The sequence below is a fragment of the Pelobates fuscus genome, chromosome 3, assembly GCF_036172605.1.
Source record: "Pelobates fuscus isolate aPelFus1 chromosome 3, aPelFus1.pri, whole genome shotgun sequence".
In the NCBI taxonomy this organism is placed as follows: Eukaryota; Metazoa; Chordata; class Amphibia; order Anura; family Pelobatidae; genus Pelobates; species Pelobates fuscus.
Window position 1 is genome coordinate 395,196,196 of NC_086319.1, and position 21,099 is coordinate 395,217,294.

At 41.5% G+C, this 21,099-nt stretch overlaps 17 non-coding genes across 17 annotated transcripts; all 17 read left to right on the forward strand.

Annotated features, from left to right (window-relative positions):
• Positions 1-209: 209 nt before the first annotated feature.
• On the forward strand, positions 210-281 carry TRNAW-CCA (transfer RNA tryptophan (anticodon CCA)). Its single transcript has one exon. It is a non-coding gene; the product is annotated as a tRNA-Trp (tRNA).
• Positions 282-1,091: 810 nt separating this feature from the next.
• On the forward strand, positions 1,092-1,173 carry TRNAL-AAG (transfer RNA leucine (anticodon AAG)). Its single transcript has one exon. It is a non-coding gene; the product is annotated as a tRNA-Leu (tRNA).
• A 1,722-nt stretch (positions 1,174-2,895) lies between these two features.
• On the forward strand, positions 2,896-2,977 carry TRNAL-AAG (transfer RNA leucine (anticodon AAG)). The gene has a single exon. It is a non-coding gene; the product is annotated as a tRNA-Leu (tRNA).
• A 1,710-nt stretch (positions 2,978-4,687) lies between these two features.
• TRNAL-AAG (transfer RNA leucine (anticodon AAG)) lies at positions 4,688-4,769 on the forward strand. Its single transcript has one exon. It is a non-coding gene; the product is annotated as a tRNA-Leu (tRNA).
• An 845-nt stretch (positions 4,770-5,614) lies between these two features.
• TRNAW-CCA (transfer RNA tryptophan (anticodon CCA)) lies at positions 5,615-5,686 on the forward strand. The gene has a single exon. It is a non-coding gene; the product is annotated as a tRNA-Trp (tRNA).
• Positions 5,687-6,492: 806 nt separating this feature from the next.
• Positions 6,493-6,574, forward strand: TRNAL-AAG (transfer RNA leucine (anticodon AAG)). Its single transcript has one exon. It is a non-coding gene; the product is annotated as a tRNA-Leu (tRNA).
• Positions 6,575-7,410: 836 nt separating this feature from the next.
• On the forward strand, positions 7,411-7,482 carry TRNAW-CCA (transfer RNA tryptophan (anticodon CCA)). The gene has a single exon. It is a non-coding gene; the product is annotated as a tRNA-Trp (tRNA).
• Positions 7,483-8,290: 808 nt separating this feature from the next.
• TRNAL-AAG (transfer RNA leucine (anticodon AAG)) lies at positions 8,291-8,372 on the forward strand. The gene has a single exon. It is a non-coding gene; the product is annotated as a tRNA-Leu (tRNA).
• Positions 8,373-9,208: 836 nt separating this feature from the next.
• TRNAW-CCA (transfer RNA tryptophan (anticodon CCA)) lies at positions 9,209-9,280 on the forward strand. Its single transcript has one exon. It is a non-coding gene; the product is annotated as a tRNA-Trp (tRNA).
• Positions 9,281-10,084: 804 nt separating this feature from the next.
• On the forward strand, positions 10,085-10,166 carry TRNAL-AAG (transfer RNA leucine (anticodon AAG)). Its single transcript has one exon. It is a non-coding gene; the product is annotated as a tRNA-Leu (tRNA).
• Positions 10,167-11,867: 1,701 nt separating this feature from the next.
• Positions 11,868-11,949, forward strand: TRNAL-AAG (transfer RNA leucine (anticodon AAG)). Its single transcript has one exon. It is a non-coding gene; the product is annotated as a tRNA-Leu (tRNA).
• Positions 11,950-13,675: 1,726 nt separating this feature from the next.
• TRNAL-AAG (transfer RNA leucine (anticodon AAG)) lies at positions 13,676-13,757 on the forward strand. Its single transcript has one exon. It is a non-coding gene; the product is annotated as a tRNA-Leu (tRNA).
• Positions 13,758-15,479: 1,722 nt separating this feature from the next.
• Positions 15,480-15,561, forward strand: TRNAL-AAG (transfer RNA leucine (anticodon AAG)). Its single transcript has one exon. It is a non-coding gene; the product is annotated as a tRNA-Leu (tRNA).
• A 1,724-nt stretch (positions 15,562-17,285) lies between these two features.
• Positions 17,286-17,367, forward strand: TRNAL-AAG (transfer RNA leucine (anticodon AAG)). Its single transcript has one exon. It is a non-coding gene; the product is annotated as a tRNA-Leu (tRNA).
• A 1,723-nt stretch (positions 17,368-19,090) lies between these two features.
• TRNAL-AAG (transfer RNA leucine (anticodon AAG)) lies at positions 19,091-19,172 on the forward strand. The gene has a single exon. It is a non-coding gene; the product is annotated as a tRNA-Leu (tRNA).
• An 836-nt stretch (positions 19,173-20,008) lies between these two features.
• On the forward strand, positions 20,009-20,080 carry TRNAW-CCA (transfer RNA tryptophan (anticodon CCA)). The gene has a single exon. It is a non-coding gene; the product is annotated as a tRNA-Trp (tRNA).
• Positions 20,081-20,889: 809 nt separating this feature from the next.
• TRNAL-AAG (transfer RNA leucine (anticodon AAG)) lies at positions 20,890-20,971 on the forward strand. Its single transcript has one exon. It is a non-coding gene; the product is annotated as a tRNA-Leu (tRNA).
• Positions 20,972-21,099: the final 128 nt, after the last annotated feature.

A 21,099-nucleotide genomic window follows, 5' to 3' on the forward strand; every position in this document is an offset into this window, starting at 1 on the left:
CAAACACAGAAACTGGCTAGCTGGTGCCTTTCTGTTTGGCTTTGCCTTCAATTACAGTGGTATTGTGCTGAAAAGAAAAGTACTTATTTTCTTTCCTCTTTAGGCTGAATATTTAATATGTCAGAATCTATCTAATTTTATGTCGGTTGGGGGAAATAACCTACCTTTGTTGGCTACTCTGTTGACGACCACTCCCACCTGCACAGTGAGACCTCGTGGTGCAACGGTAGCGCGTCTGACTCCAGATCAGAAGGTTGCGTGTTCAAATCACGTCGGGGTCATGCTGTTTTTGCTTTGGAGAAGAATAAGCACAGATCTCTTGTCATACCAGAGTTGGATAAAAAGCGCAAGGCACACGCCCCATTCTTAGCATGCTTAGCATATATTATCTATATATCCCGTACTTGGATTATTTCATTATGTTGATGGCCAAAACTGGAAAACTCCTGCTGATCTACAGTAGGTAAAATTGACATGCTGCAGGATTCCTGAATGTTTCAAATGAATTCTGTGGTTTTTAACCTGGGGGTCGGGACCCAAAAATAGAGTCCTCTTGTTAATTTAGCGTGTCATTTTAAGGGTTCCTCCTTTTTTTTTTGCTTTACTCCCAGTCAAAACAGGTTCATGAATTGATTTCCTAGAGGCAGCATTTGAATGCTGAATACTGGGCACAGCACTTTCCCTATGCTGGTGGTGAATTGTTATCTTGTGTTTGCACCTGTTGTTGGTCATTTGACACGCTAGCAGCTTTCACCTGAATGTAACACAAGGAACTTGCGCTTCAAACTCTTTTGATATATATATATATATATATATATATATATTTATATATATTAGGATAATATTTGTTCTGTGTGAGAATAAATAGAGGGGGATGTGTAATATTTTAGAATTGATCTAGTTTTCTTGTATTTTTGCCGTCCTTTAGAGGTGAAGGCGCTCTAAATGACCTATGCCGCCAGCAGTGCCACATGAGTGTGGAAAGATATTGTCGGGACTTGCAACCTTTTGACAAGAAAGAAAATGAAATGATCAGAACGCTGCCAAATGGCGTGCGTGTTGTGAGTACACAGCCGCCGGAAACATGCGCAGGTAGCGTGGCCGAGCGGTCTAAGGTGCTGGATTAAGGCTCCAGTCTCTTTGGGGGCGTGGGTTCGAATCCCACCGCTGCCATCAAGCTCCTTTTTTCTTCCATAAACGCATCACGCCGTTTGAATACCGCTTCCTTATTTGCCACAAGGTGCAACTTACGTAGGCTTGGAAATGCACTTGTTTCATACTCTTTTGATCTTTAAACATGGAACAGTATCACAGAAAGTTACAAAAGTAATTCAGGATGAAAAGAAGACTCAGGTTCAACCATTCACCCACCTTTCTTCCCCTTGTTGTTCCAAATGAAGGAGAAAGGAAAAAAAATGAAAGACCTGAAGTCATTTTCAATTGTGCCCCAAATTGGGAAGCAGGATTCCTTTAGAACTCCATATTTGCATTTCCGATTTCTCCTTGGATCAACAAGCTGTGTCACAATACCCACTTTAGATACTATAGTGGCATAGTTTCCAGCTTTGCCACAAGAACATCGAGGCCATCCTCAAATACATCTACTGAATGCCATAAAACACCTTCTTTAGGAAGAGAATTTAACATCTTTCTTCTCACTTGAAAGAGGCCACAAATTGTCCTAAATATAAAGCTAGCAAAGAGTAAGTCACGTGGAGAATTCCACACCATGCACGATTCACCCCAGCATTTGCATGTTCCATTGTAATGTAATTAAACCGGTATGGCTTCACACTGCCGCAAACACAGAAACTGGCTAGCTGGTGCCTTTCTGTTTGGCTTTGCCTTCAATTACAGTGGTATTGTGCTGAAAAGAAAAGTACTTATTTTCTTTCCTCTTTAGGCTGAATATTTAATATGACAGAATCTATCTAATTTTATGTCGGTTGGGGGAAATAACCTACCTTTGTTGGCTACTCTGTTGACGACCACTCCCACCTGCACAGTGAGACCTCGTGGCGCAACGGTGGCGCGTCTGACTCCAGATCAGAAGGTTGCGTGTTCAAATCACGTCGGGGTCATGCTGCTTTTGCTTTGGAGAAGAATAAGCACAGATCTCTTGTCATACCAGAGTTGGATAAAAAGCGCAAGGCACACGCCCCATTCTTAGCATGCTTAGCATATATTATCTATATATCCCGTACTTGGATTATTTCATTATGTTGATGGCCAAAACTGGAAAACTCCTGCTGATCTACAGTAGGTAAAATTGACATGCTGCAGGATTCCTGAATGTTTCAAATGAATTCTGTGGTTTTTAACCTGGGGGTCGGGACCCAAAAATAGAGTCCTCTTGTTAATTTAGCGTGTCATTTTAAGGGTTCCTCCTTTTTTTTTTGCTTTACTCCCAGTCAAAACAGGTTCATGAATTGATTTCCTAGAGGCAGCATTTGAATGCTGAATACTGGGCACAGCACTTTCCCTATGCTGGTGGTGAATTGTTATCTTGTGTTTGCACCTGTTGGTGGTCATTTGACACGCTAGCAGCTTTCACCTGAATGTAACACGAGGAACTTGCGCTTCAAACTCTTTTGATATATATATATATATATATATATATATATATATTTATATATATTAGGATAATATTTGTTCTGTGTGAGAATAAATAGAGGGGGATGTGTAATATTTTAGAATTGATCTAGTTTTCTTGTATTTTTGCCGTCCTTTAGAGGTGAAGGCGCTCTAAATGACCTATGCCGCCAGCAGTGCCACATGAGTGTGGAAAGATATTGTCGGGACTTGCAACCTTTTGACAAGAAAGAAAATGAAATGATCAGAACGCTGCCAAATGGCGTGCGTGTTGTGAGTACACAGCCGCCGGAAACATGCGCAGGTAGCGTGGCCGAGCGGTCTAAGGTGCTGGATTAAGGCTCCAGTCTCTTTGGGGGCGTGGGTTCGAATCCCACCGCTGCCATCAAGCTCCTTTTTTCTTCCATAAACGCATCACGCCGTTTGAATACCGCTTCCTTATTTGCCACAAGGTGCAACTTACGTAGGCTTGGAAATGCACTTGTTTCATACTCTTTTGATCTTTAAACATGGAACAGTATCACAGAAAGTTACAAAAGTAATTCAGGATGAAAAGAAGACTCAGGTTCAACCATTCACCCACCTTTCTTCCCCTTGTTGTTCCAAATGAAGGAGAAAGGAAAAAAAATGAAAGACCTGAAGTCATTTTCAATTGTGCCCCAAATTGGGAAGCAGGATTCCTTTAGAACTCCATATTTGCATTTCCGATTTCTCCTTGGATCAACAAGCTGTGTCACAATACCCACTTTAGATACTATAGTGGCATAGTTTCCAGCTTTGCCACAAGAACATCGAGGCCATCCTCAAATACATCTACTGAATGCCATAAAACACCTTCTTTAGGAAGAGAATTTAACATCTTTCTTCTCACTTGAAAGAGGCCACAAATTGTCCTAAATATAAAGCTAGCAAAGAGTAAGTCACGTGGAGAATTCCACACCATGCACGATTCACCCCAGCATTTGCATGTTCCATTGTAATGTAATTAAACCGGTATGGCTTCACACTGCCGCAAACACAGAAACTGGCTAGCTGGTGCCTTTCTGTTTGGCTTTGCCTTCAATTACAGTGGTATTGTGCTGAAAAGAAAAGTACTTATTTTCTTTCCTCTTTAGGCTGAATATTTAATATGACAGAATCTATCTAATTTTATGTCGGTTGGGGGAAATAACCTACCTTTGTTGGCTACTCTGTTGACGACCACTCCCACCTGCACAGTGAGACCTCGTGGCGCAACGGTGGCGCGTCTGACTCCAGATCAGAAGGTTGCGTGTTCAAATCACGTCGGGGTCATGCTGCTTTTGCTTTGGAGAAGAATAAGCACAGATCTCTTGTCATACCAGAGTTGGATAAAAAGCGCAAGGCACACGCCCCATTCTTAGCATGCTTAGCATATATTATCTATATATCCCGTACTTGGATTATTTCATTATGTTGATGGCCAAAACTGGAAAAGTCCTGCTGATCTACAGTAGGTAAAATTGACATGCTGCAGGATTCCTGAATGTTTCAAATGAATTCTGTGGTTTTTAACCTGGGGGTCGGGACCCAAAAATAGAGTCCTCTTGTTAATTTAGCGTGTCATTTTAAGGGTTCCTCCTTTTTTTTTTGCTTTACTCCCAGTCAAAACAGGTTCATGAATTGATTTCCTAGAGGCAGCATTTGAATGCTGAATACTGGGCACAGCACTTTCCCTATGCTGGTGGTGAATTGTTATCTTGTGTTTGCACCTGTTGGTGGTCATTTGACACGCTAGCAGCTTTCACCTGAATGTAACACGAGGAACTTGCGCTTCAAACTCTTTTGATATATATATATATATATATATATATATATATTAGGATAATATTTGTTCTGTGTGAGAATAAATAGAGGGGGATGTGTAATATTTTAGAATTGATCTAGTTTTCTTGTATTTTTGCCGTCCTTTAGAGGTGAAGGCGCTCTAAATGACCTATGCCGCCAGCAGTGCCACATGAGTGTGGAAAGATATTGTCGGGACTTGCAACCTTTTGACAAGAAAGAAAATGAAATGATCAGAACGCTGCCAAATGGCGTGCGTGTTGCGAGTACACAGCCGCCGGAAACATGCGCAGGTAGCGTGGCCGAGCGGTCTAAGGTGCTGGATTAAGGCTCCAGTCTCTTCGGGGGCGTGGGTTCGAATCCCACCGCTGCCATCAAGCTCGTTTTTTCTTCCATAAACGCATCATGCCGTTTGAATACCGCTTCCTTATTTGCCACAAGGTGCAACTTACGTAGGCTTGGAAATGCACTTGTTTCATACTCCTTTGATCTTTAAACATGGAACAGTATCACAGAAAGTTACAAAAGTAATTCAGGATGAAAAGAAGACTCAGGTTCAACCATTCACTCACCCTTCTTCCCCTTGTTGTTCCAAATGAAGGAGAAAGGAAATGAAATGAAAAAAATGAAAGACCTGAAGTCATTTTCAATTGTGCCCCAAATTGGGAAGCAGGATTCCTTTAGAACTCCATATTTGCATTTCCGATTTCTCCTTGGATCAACAAGCTGTGTCACAATACCCACTTTAGATACTATAGTGGCATAGTTTCCAGCTTTGCCACAAGAACATCGAGGCCATCCTCAAATACATCTACTGAATGCCATAAAACACCTTCTTTAGGAAGAGAATTTAACATCTTTCTTCTCACTTGAAAGAGGCCACAAATTGTCCTAAATATAAAGCTAGCAAAGAGTAAGTCACGTGGAGAATTCCACACCATGCACGATTCACCCCAGCATTTGCATGTTCCATTGTAATGTAATTAAACCGGTATGGCTTCACATTGCCGCAAACACAGAAACTGGCTAGCTGGTGCCTTTCTGTTTGGCTTTGCCTTCAATTACAGTGGTATTGTGCTGAAAAGAAAAGTACTTATTTTCTTTCCTCTTTAGGCTGAATATTTAATATGTCAGAATCTATCTAATTTTATGTCGGTTGGGGGAAATAACCTACCTTTGTTGGCTACTCTGTTGACGACCACTCCCACCTGCACAGTGAGACCTCGTGGTGCAACGGTAGCGCGTCTGACTCCAGATCAGAAGGTTGCGTGTTCAAATCACGTCGGGGTCATGCTGTTTTTGCTTTGGAGAAGAATAAGCACAGATCTCTTGTCATACCAGAGTTGGATAAAAAGCGCAAGGCACACGCCCCATTCTTAGCATGCTTAGCATATATTATCTATATATCCCGTACTTGGATTATTTCATTATGTTGATGGCCAAAACTGGAAAACTCCTGCTGATCTACAGTAGGTAAAATTGACATGCTGCAGGATTCCTGAATGTTTCAAATGAATTCTGTGGTTTTTAACCTGGGGGTCGGGACCCAAAAATAGAGTCCTCTTGTTAATTTAGCGTGTCATTTTAAGGGTTCCTCCTTTTTTTTTTGCTTTACTCCCAGTCAAAACAGGTTCATGAATTGATTTCCTAGAGGCAGCATTTGAATGCTGAATACTGGGCACAGCACTTTCCCTATGCTGGTGGTGAATTGTTATCTTGTGTTTGCACCTGTTGTTGGTCATTTGACACGCTAGCAGCTTTCACCTGAATGTAACACAAGGAACTTGCGCTTCAAACTCTTTTGATATATATATATATATATATATATATTTATATATATTATGATAATATTTGTTCTGTGTGAGAATAAATAGAGGGGGATGTGTAATATTTTAGAATTGATCTAGTTTTCTTGTATTTTTGCCGTCCTTTAGAGGTGAAGGCGCTCTAAATGACCTATGCCGCCAGCAGTGCCACATGTGTGTGGAAAGATATTGTCGGGACTTGCAACCTTTTGACAAGAAAGAAAATGAAATGATCAGAACGCTGCCAAATGGCGTGCGTGTTGTGAGTACACAGCCGCCGGAAACATGCGCAGGTAGCGTGGCCGAGCGGTCTAAGGTGCTGGATTAAGGCTCCAGTCTCTTTGGGGGCGTGGGTTCGAATCCCACCGCTGCCATCAAGCTCCTTTTTTCTTTCATAAACGCATCACGCCGTTTGAATACCGCTTCCTTATTTGCCACAAGGTGCAACTTACGTAGGCTTGGAAATGCACTTGTTTCATACTCCTTTGATCTTTAAACATGGAACAGTATCACAGAAAGTTACAAAAGTAATTCAGGATGAAAAGAAGACTCAGGTTCAACCATTCACTCACCCTTCTTCCCCTTGTTGTTCCAAATGAAGGAGAAAGGAAAAAAAATGAAAGACCTGAAGTCATTTTCAATTGTGCCCCAAATTGGGAAGCAGGATTCCTTTAGAACTCCATATTTGCATTTCCGATTTCTCCTTGGATCAACAAGCTGTGTCACAATACCCACTTTAGATACTATAGTGGCATAGTTTCCAGCTTTGCCACAAGAACATCGAGGCCATCCTCAAATACATCTACTGAATGCCATAAAACACCTTCTTTAGGAAGAGAATTTAACATCTTTCTTCTCACTTGAAAGAGGCCACAAATTGTCCTAAATATAAAGCTAGCAAAGAGTAAGTCATGTGGAGAATTCCACACCATGCACGATTCACCCCAGCATTTGCATGTTCCATTGTAATGTAATTAAACCGGTATGGCTTCACATTGCCGCAAACACAGAAACTGGCTAGCTGGTGCCTTTCTGTTTGGCTTTGCCTTCAATTACAGTGGTATTGTGCTGAAAAGAAAAGTACTTATTTTCTTTCCTCTTTAGGCTGAATATTTAATATGTCAGAATCTATCTAATTTTATGTCGGTTGGGGGAAATAACCTACCTTTGTTGGCAACTCCATTGACGACCACTCCCACCTGCACAGTGAGACCTCGTGGCGCAACGGTAGCGCGTCTGACTCCAGATCAGAAGGTTGCGTGTTCAAATCACGTCGGGGTCATGCTCCTTTTGCTTTGGAGAAGAATAAGCACAGCACTCTTGTCATACCAGAGTTGGATAAAAAGCGCAAGGCACACGCCCCATTCTTAGCATGCTTAGCATATATTATCTATATATCCCGTACTTGGATTATTTCATTATGTTGATGGCCAAAACTGGAAAAGTCCTGCTGATCACAGTAGGTAAAATTGACATTCTGCAGGATTCCTGACTGTTTCAAATGAATTCTGTGGTTTTTAACCTGGGGGTCGGGACCCAAAAATAGAGTCCTCTTGTTAATTTAGCGTGTCATTTTAAGGGTTCCTCCTTTTTTTTTTTGCTTTACTCCCAGTCAAAACAGGTTCATGAATTGATTTCCTAGAGGCAGCATTTGAATGCTGAATACTGGGCACAGCACTTTCCCTATGCTGGTGGTGAATTGTTATCTTGTGTTTGCATCTGTTGGTGGTCATTTGACACGCTAGCAGCTTTCACCTGAATGTAACACGAGGAACTTGCGCTTCAAACTCTTTTGATATATATATATATATATATATATATATTTTTATATATTAGGATAATATTTGTTCTGTGTGAGAATAAATAGAGGGGGATGTGTAATATTTTAGAATTGATCTAGTTTTCTTGTATTTTTGCCGTCCTGTAGAGGTGAAGGCGCTCTAAATGACCTATGCCGCCAGCAGTGCCACATGAGTGTGGAAAGATATTGTCGGGACTTGCAACCTTTTGACAAGAAAGAAAATGAAATGATCAGAACGCTGCCAAATGGCGTGCGTGTTGTGAGTACACAGCCGCCGGAAACATGCGCAGGTAGCGTGGCCGAGCGGTCTAAGGTGCTGGATTAAGGCTCCAGTCTCTTTGGGGGCGTGGGTTCGAATCCCACCGCTGCCATCAAGCTCCTTTTTTCTTTCATAAACGCATCACGCCGTTTGAATACCGCTTCCTTATTTGCCACAAGGTGCAACTTACGTAGGCTTGGAAATGCACTTGTTTCATACTCCTTTGATATTTAAACATGGAACAGTTTCACAGAAAGTTACAAAAGTAATTCAGGATGAAAAGAAGACTCAGGTTCAACCATTCACCCACCCTTCTTCCCCTTGTTGTTCCAAATGAAGGAGAAAGGAAAAAAAATGAAAGACCTGAAGTCATTTTCAATTGTGCCCCAAATTGGGAATCAGGATTCCTTTAGAACTCCATATTTGCATTTCCGATTTCTCCTTGGATCAACAAGCTGTGTCACAATACCCACTTTAGATACTATAGTGGCATAGTTTCCAGCTTTGCCACAAGAACATCGAGGCCATCCTCAAATACATCTACTGAATGCCATAAAACACCTTCTTTAGGAAGAGAATTTAACATCTTTCTTCTCACTTGAAAGAGGCCACAAATTGTCCTAAATATAAAGCTAGCAAAGAGTAAGTCACGTGGAGAATTCCACACCATGCACGATTCACCCCAGCATTTGCATGTTCCATTGTAATGTAATTAAACCGGTATGGCTTCACATTGCCGCAAACACAGAAACTGGCTAGCTGGTGCCTTTCTGTTTGGCTTTGCCTTCAATTACAGTGGTATTGTGCTGAAAAGAAAAGTACTTATTTTCTTTCCTCTTTAGGCTGAATATTTAATATGTCAGAATCTATCTAATTTTATGTCGGTTGGGGGAAATAACCTACCTTTGTTGGCAACTCCGTTGACTACCACTCCCACCTGCACAGTGAGACCTTGTGGTGCAACGGTAGCGCGTCTGACTCCAGATCAGAAGGTTGCGTGTTCAAATCACGTCGGGGTCATGCTGCTTTTGCTTTGGAGAAGAATAAGCACAGATCTCTTGTCATACCAGAGTTGGATAAAAAGCGCAAGGCACACGCCCCATTCTTAGCATGCTTAGCATATATTATCTATAAATCCCGTACTTGGATTATTTCATTATGTTGATGGCCAAAACTGGAAAAGTCCTGCTGATCTACAGTAGGTAAAATTGACATGCTGCAGGATTCCTGAATGTTTCAAATGAATTCTGTGGTATTTAACCTGGGGGTCGGGACCCAAAAATAGAGTCCTCTTGTTAATTTAGCGTGTCATTTTAAGGGTTCCTCCTTTTTTTTTTGCTTTACTCCCAGTCAAAACAGGTTCATGAATTTATTTCCTAGAGGCAGCATTTGAATGCTGAATACTGGGCACAGCACTTTCCCTATGCTGGTGGTGAATTGTTATCTTGTGTTTGCACCTGTTGTTGGTCATTTGACACGCTAGCAGCTTTCACCTGAATGTAACACAAGGAACTTGCGCTTCAAACTCTTTTGATATATATATATATATATATATATATATATATATTAGGATAATATTTGTTCTGTGTGAGAATAAATAGAGGGGGATGTGTAATATTTTAGAATTGATCTAGTTTTCTTGTATTTTTGCCGTCCTTTAGAGGTGAAGGCGCTCTAAATGACCTATGCCGCCAGCAGTGCCACATGAGTGTGGAAAGATATTGTCGGGACTTGCAACCTTATGACAAGAAAGAAAATGAAATGATCAGAACGCTGCCAAATGGCGTGCGTGTTGCGAGTACACAGCCGCCGGAAACATGCGCAGGTAGCGTGGCCGAGCGGTCTAAGGTGCTGGATTAAGGCTCCAGTCTCTTCGGGGGCGTGGGTTCGAATCCCACCGCTGCCATCAAGCTCGTTTTTTCTTCCATAAACGCATCATGCCGTTTGAATACCGCTTCCTTATTTGCCACAAGGTGCAACTTACGTAGGCTTGGAAATGCACTTGTTTCATACTCCTTTGATCTTTAAACATGGAACAGTATCACAGAAAGTTACAAAAGTAATTCAGGATGAAAAGAAGACTCAGGTTCAACCATTCACTCACCTTTCTTCCCCTTGTTGTTCCAAATGAAGGAGAAAGGAAATGAAATGAAAAAAATGAAAGACCTGAAGTCATTTTCAATTGTGCCCCAAATTGGGAAGCAGGATTCCTTTAGAACTCCATATTTGCATTTCCGATTTCTCCTTGGATCAACAAGCTGTGTCACAATACCCACTTTAGATACTATAGTGGCATAGTTTCCAGCTTTGCCACAAGAACATCGAGGCCATCCTCAAATACATCTACTGAATGCCATAAAACACCTTCTTTCTTCTCACTTGAAAGAGGCCACAAATTGTCCTAAATATAAAGCTAGCAAAGAGTAAGTCACGTGGAGAATTCCACACCATGCACGATTCACCCCAGCATTTGCATGTTCCATTGTAATGTAATTAAACCGGTATGGCTTCACATTGCCGCAAACACAGAAACTGGCTAGCTGGTGCCTTTCTGTTTGGCTTTGCCTTCAATTACAGTGGTATTGTGCTGAAAAGAAAAGTACTTATTTTTTTTCCTCTTTAGGCTGAATATTTAATATGTCAGAATCTATCTAATTTTATGTCGGTTGGGGGAAATAACCTACCTTTGTTGGCTACTCTGTTGACGATCACTCCCACCGGCACAGTGAGGCCTCGTGTCGCAACGGTAGCGCGTCTGACTCCAGATCAGAAGGTTGCGTGTTCAAATCATGTCGGGGTTATGCTGCTTTTGCTTTGGAGAAGAATAAGCACAGATCTCTTGTCATACCAGAGTTGGATAAAAAGCGCAAGGCACACGCCCCATTCTTAGCATGCTTAGCATATATTATCTATATATCCCGTACTTGGATTATTTCATTATGTTGATGGCCAAAACTGGAAAAGTCCTGCTGATCTACAGTAGGTAAAATTGACATGCTGCAGGATTCCTGAATGTTTCAAATGAATTCTGTGGTTTTTAACCTGGGGGTCGGGACCCAAAAATAGAGTCCTCTTGTTAATTTAGCGTGTCATTTTAAGGGTTCCTCCTTTTTTTTTTGCTTTACTCCCAGTCAAAACAGGTTCATGAATTGATTTCCTAGAGGCAGCATTTGAATGCTGAATACTGGGCACAGCACTTTCCCTATGCTGGTGGTGAATTGTTATCTTGTGTTTGCACCTGTTGGTGGTCATTTGACACGCTAGCAGCTTTCACCTGAATGTAACACGAGGAACTTGCGCTTCAAACTCTTTTGATATATATATATATATATATATATATTTATATATATTAGGATAATATTTGTTCTGTGTGAGAATAAATAGAGGGGGATGTGTAATATTTTAGAATTGATCTAGTTTTCTTGTATTTTTGCCGTCCTTTAGAGGTGAAGGCGCTCTAAATGACCTATGCCGCCAGCAGTGCCACATGAGTGTGGAAAGATATTGTCGGGACTTGCAACCTTTTGACAAGAAAGAAAATGAAATGATCAGAACGCTGCCAAATGGCGTGCGTGTTGTGAGTACACAGCCGCCGGAAACATGCGCAGGTAGCGTGGCCGAGCGGTCTAAGGCGCTGGATTAAGGCTCCAGTCTCTTCGGGGGCGTGGGTTCGAATCCCACCGCTGCCATCAAGCTCCTTTTTTCTTCCATAAACGCATCACGCCGTTTGAATACCGCTTCCTTATTTGCCACAAGGTGCAACTTACGAAGGCTTGGAAATGCACGTTTTATACTCCTTTGATCTTTAAACATGGAACAGTATCACAGAAAGTTACAAAAGTAATTCAGGATGAAAAGAAGACTCAAGTTCAACCATTCACCCACCCTTCTTCCCCTTGTTGTTCCAAATGAAGGAGAAAGGAAAAAAAATGAAAGACCTGAAGTCATTTTCAATTGTGCCCCAAATTGGGAAGCAGGATTCCTTTAGAACTCCATATTTGCATTTCCGATTTCTCCTTGGATCAACAAGCTGTGTCACAATACCCACTTTAGATACTATAGTGGCATAGTTTCCAGCTTTGCCACAAGAACATCGAGGCCATCCTCAAATACATCTACTGAATGCCATAAAACACCTTCTTTAGGAAGAGAATTTAACATCTTTCTTCTCACTTGAAAGAGGCCACAAATTGTCCTAAATATAAAGCTAGCAAAGAGTAAGTCACGTGGAGAATTCCACACCATGCACGATTCACCCCAGCATTTGCATGTTCCATTGTAATGTAATTAAACCGGTATGGCTTCACATTGCCGCAAACACAGAAACTGGCTAGCTGGTGCCTTTCTGTTTGGCTTTGCCTTCAATTACAGTGGTATTGTGCTGAAAAGAAAAGTACTTATTTTTTTTCCTCTTTAGGCTGAATATTTAATATGTCAGAATCTATCTAATTTTATGTCGGTTGGGGGAAATAACCTACCTTTGTTGGCTACTCTGTTGACGATCACTCCCACCGGCACAGTGAGGCCTCGTGTCGCAACGGTAGCGCGTCTGACTCCAGATCAGAAGGTTGCGTGTTCAAATCACGTCGGGGTCATGCTGCTTTTGCTTTGGAGAAGAATAAGCACAGATCTCTTGTCATACCAGAGTTGGATAAAAAGCGCAAGGCACACGCCCCATTCTTAGCATGCTTAGCATATATTATCTATATATCCCGTACTTGGATTATTTCATTATGTTGATGGCCAAAACTGGAAAAGTCCTGCTGATCTACAGTAGGTAAAATTGACATGCTGCAGGATTCCTGAATGTTTCAAATGAATTCTGTGGTTTTTAACCTGGGGGTCGGGACCCAAAAATAGAGTCCTCTTGTTAATTTAGCGTGTCATTTTAAGGGTTCCTCCTTTTTTTTTTGCTTTACTCCCAGTCAAAACAGGTTCATGAATTGATTTCCTAGAGGCAGCATTTGAATGCTGAATACTGGGCACAGCACTTTCCCTATGCTGGTGGTGAATTGTTATCTTGTGTTTGCACCTGTTGTTGGTCATTTGACACGCTAGCAGCTTTCACCTGAATGTAACACGAGGAACTTGCGCTTCAAACTCTTTTGATATATATATATATATATATATATATATATATATATATATTTATATATATTAGGATAATATTTGTTCTGTGTGAGAATAAATAGAGGGGGATGTGTAATATTTTAGAATTGATCTAGTTTTCTTGTATTTTTGCCGTCCTTTAGAGGTGAAGGCGCTCTAAATGACCTATGCCGCCAGCAGTGCCACATGAGTGTGGAAAGATATTGTCGGGACTTGCAACCTTTTGACAAGAAAGAAAATGAAATGATCAGAACGCTGCCAAATGGCGTGCGTGTTGTGAGTACACAGCCGCCGGAAACATGCGCAGGTAGCGTGGCCGAGCGGTCTAAGGCGCTGGATTAAGGCTCCAGTCTCTTCGGGGGCGTGGGTTCGAATCCCACCGCTGCCATCAAGCTCCTTTTTTCTTCCATAAACGCATCACGCCGTTTGAATACCGCTTCCTTATTTGCCACAAGGTGCAACTTACGTAGGCTTGGAAATGCACATGTTTCATACTCCTTTGATCTTTAAACATGGAACAGTATCACAGAAAGTTACAAAAGTAATTCAGGATGAAAAGAAGACTCAGGTTCAACCATTCACCCACCCTTCTTCCCCTTGTTGTTCCAAATGAAGGAGAAAGGAAAAAAAATGAAAGACCTGAAGTCATTTTCAATTGTGCCCCAAATTGGGAAGCAGGATTCCTTTAGAACTCCATATTTGCATTTCCGATTTCTCCTTGGATCAACAAGCTGTGTCACAATACCCACTTTAGATACTATAGTGGCATAGTTTCCAGCTTTGCCACAAGAACATCGAGGCCATCCTCAAATACATCTACTGAATGCCATAAAACACCTTCTTTAGGAAGAGAATTTAACATCTTTCTTCTCACTTGAAAGAGGCCACAAATTGTCCTAAATATAAAGCTAGCAAAGAGTAAGTCACGTGGAGAATTCCACACCATGCACGATTCACCCCAGCATTTGCATGTTCCATTGTAATGTAATTAAACCGGTATGGCTTCACATTGCCGCAAACACAGAAACTGGCTAGCTGGTGCCTTTCTGTTTGGCTTTGCCTTCAATTACAGTGGTATTGTGCTGAAAAGAAAAGTACTTATTTTTTTTCCTCTTTAGGCTGAATATTTAATATGTCAGAATCTATCTAATTTTATGTCGGTTGGGGGAAATAACCTACCTTTGTTGGCTACTCTGTTGACGATCACTCCCACCGGCACAGTGAGGCCTCGTGTCGCAACGGTAGCGCGTCTGACTCCAGATCAGAAGGTTGCGTGTTCAAATCACGTCGGGGTCATGCTGCTTTTGCTTTGGAGAAGAATAAGCACAGATCTCTTGTCATACCAGAGTTGGATAAAAAGCGCAAGGCACACGCCCCATTCTTAGCATGCTTAGCATATATTATCTATATATCCCGTACTTGGATTATTTCATTATGTTGATGGCCAAAACTGGAAAAGTCCTGCTGATCTACAGTAGGTAAAATTGACATGCTGCAGGATTCCTGAATGTTTCAAATGAATTCTGTGGTTTTTAACCTGGGGGTCGGGACCCAAAAATAGAGTCCTCTTGTTAATTTAGCGTGTCATTTTAAGGGTTCCTCCTTTTTTTTTTGCTTTACTCCCAGTCAAAACAGGTTCATGAATTGATTTCCTAGAGGCAGCATTTGAATGCTGAATACTGGGCACAGCACTTTCCCTATGCTGGTGGTGAATTGTTATCTTGTGTTTGCACCTGTTGGTGGTCATTTGACACGCTAGCAGCTTTCACCTGAATGTAACACGAGGAACTTGCGCTTCAAACTCTTTTGATATATATATATATATATATATATATATATATATTTATATATATTAGGATAATATTTGTTCTGTGTGAGAATAAATAGAGGGGGATGTGTAATATTTTAGAATTGATCTAGTTTTCTTGTATTTTTGCCGTCCTTTAGAGGTGAAGGCGCTCTAAATGACCTATGCCGCCAGCAGTGCCACATGAGTGTGGAAAGATATTGTCGGGACTTGCAACCTTTTGACAAGAAAGAAAATGAAATGATCAGAACGCTGCCAAATGGCGTGCGTGTTGTGAGTACACAGCCGCCGGAAACATGCGCAGGTAGCGTGGCCGAGCGGTCTAAGGCGCTGGATTAAGGCTCCAGTCTCTTCGGGGGCGTGGGTTCGAATCCCACCGCTGCCATCAAGCTCCTTTTTTCTTCCATAAACGCATCACGCCGTTTGAATACCGCTTCCTTATTTCCCACAAGGTGCAACTTACGTAGGCTTGGAAATGCACATGTTTCATACTTCTTTGATCTTTAAACATGGAACAGTATCACAGAAAGTTACAAAAGTAATTCAGGATGAAAAGAAGACTCAGGTTCAATCATTCACCCACCCTTCTTCCCCTTGTTGTTCCAAATGAAGGAGAAAGGAAAAAAAATGAAAGACCTGAAGTCATTTTCAATTGTGCCCCAAATTGGGAAGCAGGATTCCTTTAGAACTCCATATTTGCATTTCCGATTTCTCCTTGGATCAACAAGCTGTGTCACAATACCCACTTTAGATACTATAGTGGCATAGTTTCCAGCTTTGCCACAAGAACATCGAGGCCATCCTCAAATACATCTACTGAATGCCATAAAACACCTTCTTTAGGAAGAGAATTTAACATCTTTCTTCTCACTTGAAAGAGGCCACAAATTGTCCTAAATATAAAGCTAGCAAAGAGTAAGTCACGTGGAGAATTCCACACCATGCACGATTCACCCCAGCATTTGCATGTTCCATTGTAATGTAATTAAACCGGTATGGCTTCACATTGCCGCAAACACAGAAACTGGCTAGCTGGTGCCTTTCTGTTTGGCTTTGCCTTCAATTACAGTGGTATTGTGCTGAAAAGAAAAGTACTTATTTTCTTTCCTCTTTAGGCTGAATATTTAATATGTCAGAATCTATCTAATTTTATGTCGGTTGGGGGAAATAACCTACCTTTGTTGGCTACTCTGTTGACGACCACACCCACCTGCACAGTGAGACCTCGTGGCGCAACGGTAGCGTGTCTGACTCCAGATCAGAAGTTTGCGTGTTCAAATCACGTCGGGGTCATGCTGCTTTTGCTTTGGAGAAGAATAAGCACAGATCTCTTGTCATACCAGAGTTGGATAAAAAGCGCAAGGCACACGCCCCATTCTTAGCATGCTTAGCATATATTATCTATATATCCCGTACTTGGATTATTTCATTATGTTGATGGCCAAAACTGGAAAAGTCCTGCTGATCTACAGTAGGTAAAATTGACATGCTGCAGGATTCCTGATTGTTTCAAATACATTCTGTGGTTTTTAACCTGGGGGTCGGGACCCAAAAATAGAGTCCTTTTGTTAATTTAGCGTGTCATTTTAAGGGTTCCTCCTTTTTTTTTTGCTTTACTCCCAGTCAAAACAGGTTCATGAATTGATTTCCTAGAGGCAGCATTTGAATGCTGAATACTGGGCACAGCACTTTCCCTATGCTGGTGATGAATTGTTATCTTGTGTTTGCACCTGTTGGTGGTCATTTGACACGCTAGCAGCTTTCACCTGAATGTAACACGAGGAACTTGCGCTTCAAACTCTTTTGATATATATATATATATATATATATATATATATATATTTATATATATTAGGATAATATTTGTTCTGTGTGAGAATAAATAGAGGGGGATGTGTAATATTTTAGAATTGATCTAGTTTTCTTGTATTTTTGCCGTCCTTTAGAGGTGAAGGCGCTCTAAATGACCTATGCCGCCAGCAGTGCCACATGAGTGTGGAAAGATATTGTCGGGACTTGCAACCTTTTGACAAGAAAGAAAATGAAATGATCAGAACGCTGCCAAATGGCGTGCGTGTTGTGAGTACACAGCCGCCGGAAACAAGCGCAGGTAGCGTGGCCGAGCGGTCTAAGGCGCTGGATTAAGGCTCCAGTCTCTTCGGGGGCGTGGGTTCGAATCCCACCGCTGCCATCAAGCTCTTTTTTTCTTCCATAAACGCATCACGCCGTTTGAATACCGCTTCCTTATTTGCCACAAGGTGCAACTTACGTAGGCTTGGAAATGCACTTGTTTCATACTCCTTTGATATTTAAACATGGAACAGTATCACAGAAAGTTACAAAAGTAATTCAGGATGAAAAGAAGACTCAGGTTCAACCATTCACCCACCCTTCTTCCCCTTGTTGTTCCAAATGAAGGAGAAAGGAAAAAAAATGAAAGACCTGAAGTCATTTTCAATTGTGCCCCAAATTGAGAAGCAGGATTCCTTTAGAACTCCATATTTGCATTTCCGATTTCCCCTTGGATCAACAAGCTGTGTCACAATACCCACTTTAGATACTATAGTGGCATAGTTTCCAGCTTTGCCACAAGAACATCGAGGCCATCCTCAAATACATCTACTGAATGCCATAAAACACCTTCTTTAGGAAGAGAATTTAACATATTTCTTCTCACTTGAAAGAGGCCACAAATTGTCCTAAATATAAAGCTAGCAAAGAGTAAGTCACGTGGAGAATTCCACACCATGCACGATTCACCCCAGCATTTGCATGTTCCATTGTAATGTAATTAAACCGGTATGGCTTCACATGGCCACAAACACAGAAACTGGCTAGCTGGTGCCTTTCTGTTTGGCTTTGCCTTCAATTACAGTGGTATTGTGCTGAAAAGAAAAGTACTTATTTTCTTTCCTCTTTAGGCTGAATATTTAATATGTCAGAATCTATCTAATTTTATGTCGGTTGGGGGAAATAACCTACCTTTGTTGGCTACTCTGTTGACGACCACTCCCACCTGCACAGTGAGACCTCGTGGCGCAACGGTAGCGCGTCTGAATCCAGATCAGAAGGTTGCGTGTTCAAATCACGTCGGGGTCATGCTGCTTTTGCTTTGGAGAAGAATAAGCACAGATCTCTTGTCATACCAGAGTTGGATAAAAAGCGCAAGGCACACGCCCCATTTTTAGCATGCTTAGCATATATTATCTATATATCCCGTACTTGGATTATTTCATTATGTTGATGGCCAAAACTGGAAAAGTCCTGCTGATCTACAGTATGTAAAATTGACATGCTGCAGGATTCCTGAATGTTTCAAATGAATTCTGTGGTTTTTAACCTGGGGGTCGGGACCCAAAAATAGAGTCCTCTTGTTAATTTAGCGTGTCATTTTAAGGGTTCCTCCTTTTTTTTTTTGCTTTACTCCCAGTCAAAACAGGTTCATGAATTGATTTCCTAGAGGCAGCATTTGAATGCTGAATACTGGGCACAGCACTTTCCCTATGCTGGTGGTGAATTGTTATCTTGTGTTTGCACCTGTTGGTGGTCATTTGACACGCTAGCAGCTTTCACCTGAATGTAACACGAGGAACTTGCGCTTCAAACTCTTTTGATATATATATATATATATATATATATATATATATTTATATATATTAGGATAATATTTGTTCTGTGTGAGAATAAATAGAGGGGGATGTGTAATATTTTAGAATTGATCTAGTTTTCTTGTATTTTTGCCGTCCTTTAGAGGTGAAGGCGCTCTAAATGACCTATGCCGCCAGCAGTGCCACATGAGTGTGGAAAGATATTGTCGGGACTTGCAACCTTTTGACAAGAAAGAAAATGAAATGATCAGAACGCTGCCAAATGGCGTGCGTGTTGTGAGTACACAGCCGCCGGAAACATGCGCAGGTAGCGTGGCCGAGCGGTCTAAGGCGCTGGATTAAGGCTCCAGTCTCTTCGGGGGCGTGGGTTCGAATCCCACCGCTGCCATCAAGCTCCTTTTTTCTTCCATAAACGCATCACGCCGTTTGAATACCGCTTCCTTATTTGCCACAAGGTGCAACTTACGTAGGCTTGGAAATGCACTTGTTTCATACTCCTTTGATCTTTAAACATGGAACAGTATCACAGAAAGTTACAAAAGTAATTCAGGATGAAAAGAAGACTCAGGTTCAACCATTCACCCACCCTTCTTCCCCTTGTTGTTCCAAATGAAGGAGAAAGGAAAAAAAATGAAAGACCTGAAGTCATTTTCAATTGTGCCCCAAATTGGGAAGCAGGATTCCTTTAGAACTCCATATTTGCATTTCCGATTTCTCCTTGGATCAACAAGCTGTGTCACAATACCCACTTTAGATACTATAGTGGCATAGTTTCCAGCTTTGCCACAAGAACATCGAGGCCATCCTCAAATACATCTACTGAATGCCATAAAACACCTTCTTTAGGAAGAGAATTTAACATCTTTCTTCTCACTTGAAAGAAGCCACAAATTGTCCTAAATATAAAGCTAGCAAAGAGTAAGTCACGTGGAGAATTCCACACCATGCACGATTCACCCCAGCATTTGCATGTTCCATTGTAATGTAATTAAACCGGTATGGCTTCACATTGCCGCAAACACAGAAACTGGCTAGCTGGTGCCTTTCTGTTTGGCTTTGCCTTCAATTACAGTGGTATTGTGCTGAAAAGAAAAGTACTTATTTTCTTTCCTCTTTAGGCTGAATATTTAATATGTCAGAATCTATCTAATTTTATGTCGGTTGGGGGAAATAACATACCTTTGTTGGCAACTCCGTTGACGACCACTCCCACCTGCACAGTGAGACCTCGTGGCGCAACGGTAGCGCGTCTGACTCCAGATCAGAAGGTTGCGTGTTCAAATCACGTCGGGGTCATGCTGCTTTTGCTTTGGAGAAGAATAAGCACAGCTCTCTTGTCATACCAGAGTTGGATAAAAAGCGCAAGGCACACGCCCCATTCTTAGCATGCTTAGCATATATTATCTATATATCCCGTACTTGGATTATTTCATTATGTTGATGGCCAAAACTGGAAAAGTCCTGCTGATCACAGTAGGTAAAATTGACATTCTGCAGGATTCCTGACTGTTTCAAATGAATTCTGTGGTTTTTAACCTGGGGGTCGGGACCCAAAAATAGAGTCCTCTTGTTAATTTAGCGTGTCATTTTAAGGGTTCCTCCTTTTTTTTTTTTGCTTTACTCCCAGTCAAAACAGGTTCATGAATTGATTTCCTAGAGGTAGCATTTGAATGCTGAATACTGGGCACAGCACTTTCCCTATGCTGGTGGTGAATTGTTATCTTGTGTTTGCAACTGTTGGTGGTCATTTGACACGCTAGCAGCTTTCACCTGAATGTAACACGAGGAACTTGCGCTTCAAACTCTTTTGATATATATATATATATATATATATATATTTATATATATTAGGATAATATTTGTTCTGTGTGAGAATAAATAGAGGGGGATGTGTAATATTTTAGAATTGATCTAGTTTTCTTGTATTTTTGCCGTCCTGTAGAGGTGAAGGCGCTCTAAATGACCTATGCCGCCAGCAGTGCCACATGAGTGTGGAAAGATATTGTCGGGACTTGCAACCTTTTGACAAGAAAGAAAATGAAATGATCAGAACGCTGCCAAATGGCGTGCGTGTTGTGAGTACACAGCCGCCAGAAACATGCGCAGGTAGCGTGGCCGAGCGGTCTAAGGCGCTGGATTAAGGCTCCAGTCTCTTCGGGGGCGTGGGTTCGAATCCCACCGCTGCCATCAAGCTCTTTTTTTCTTCCATAAACGCATCACGCCGTTTGAATACCGCTTCCTTATTTGCCACAAGGTGCAACTTACGTAGGCTTGGAAATGCACTTGTTTCATACTCCTTTGATATTTAAACATGG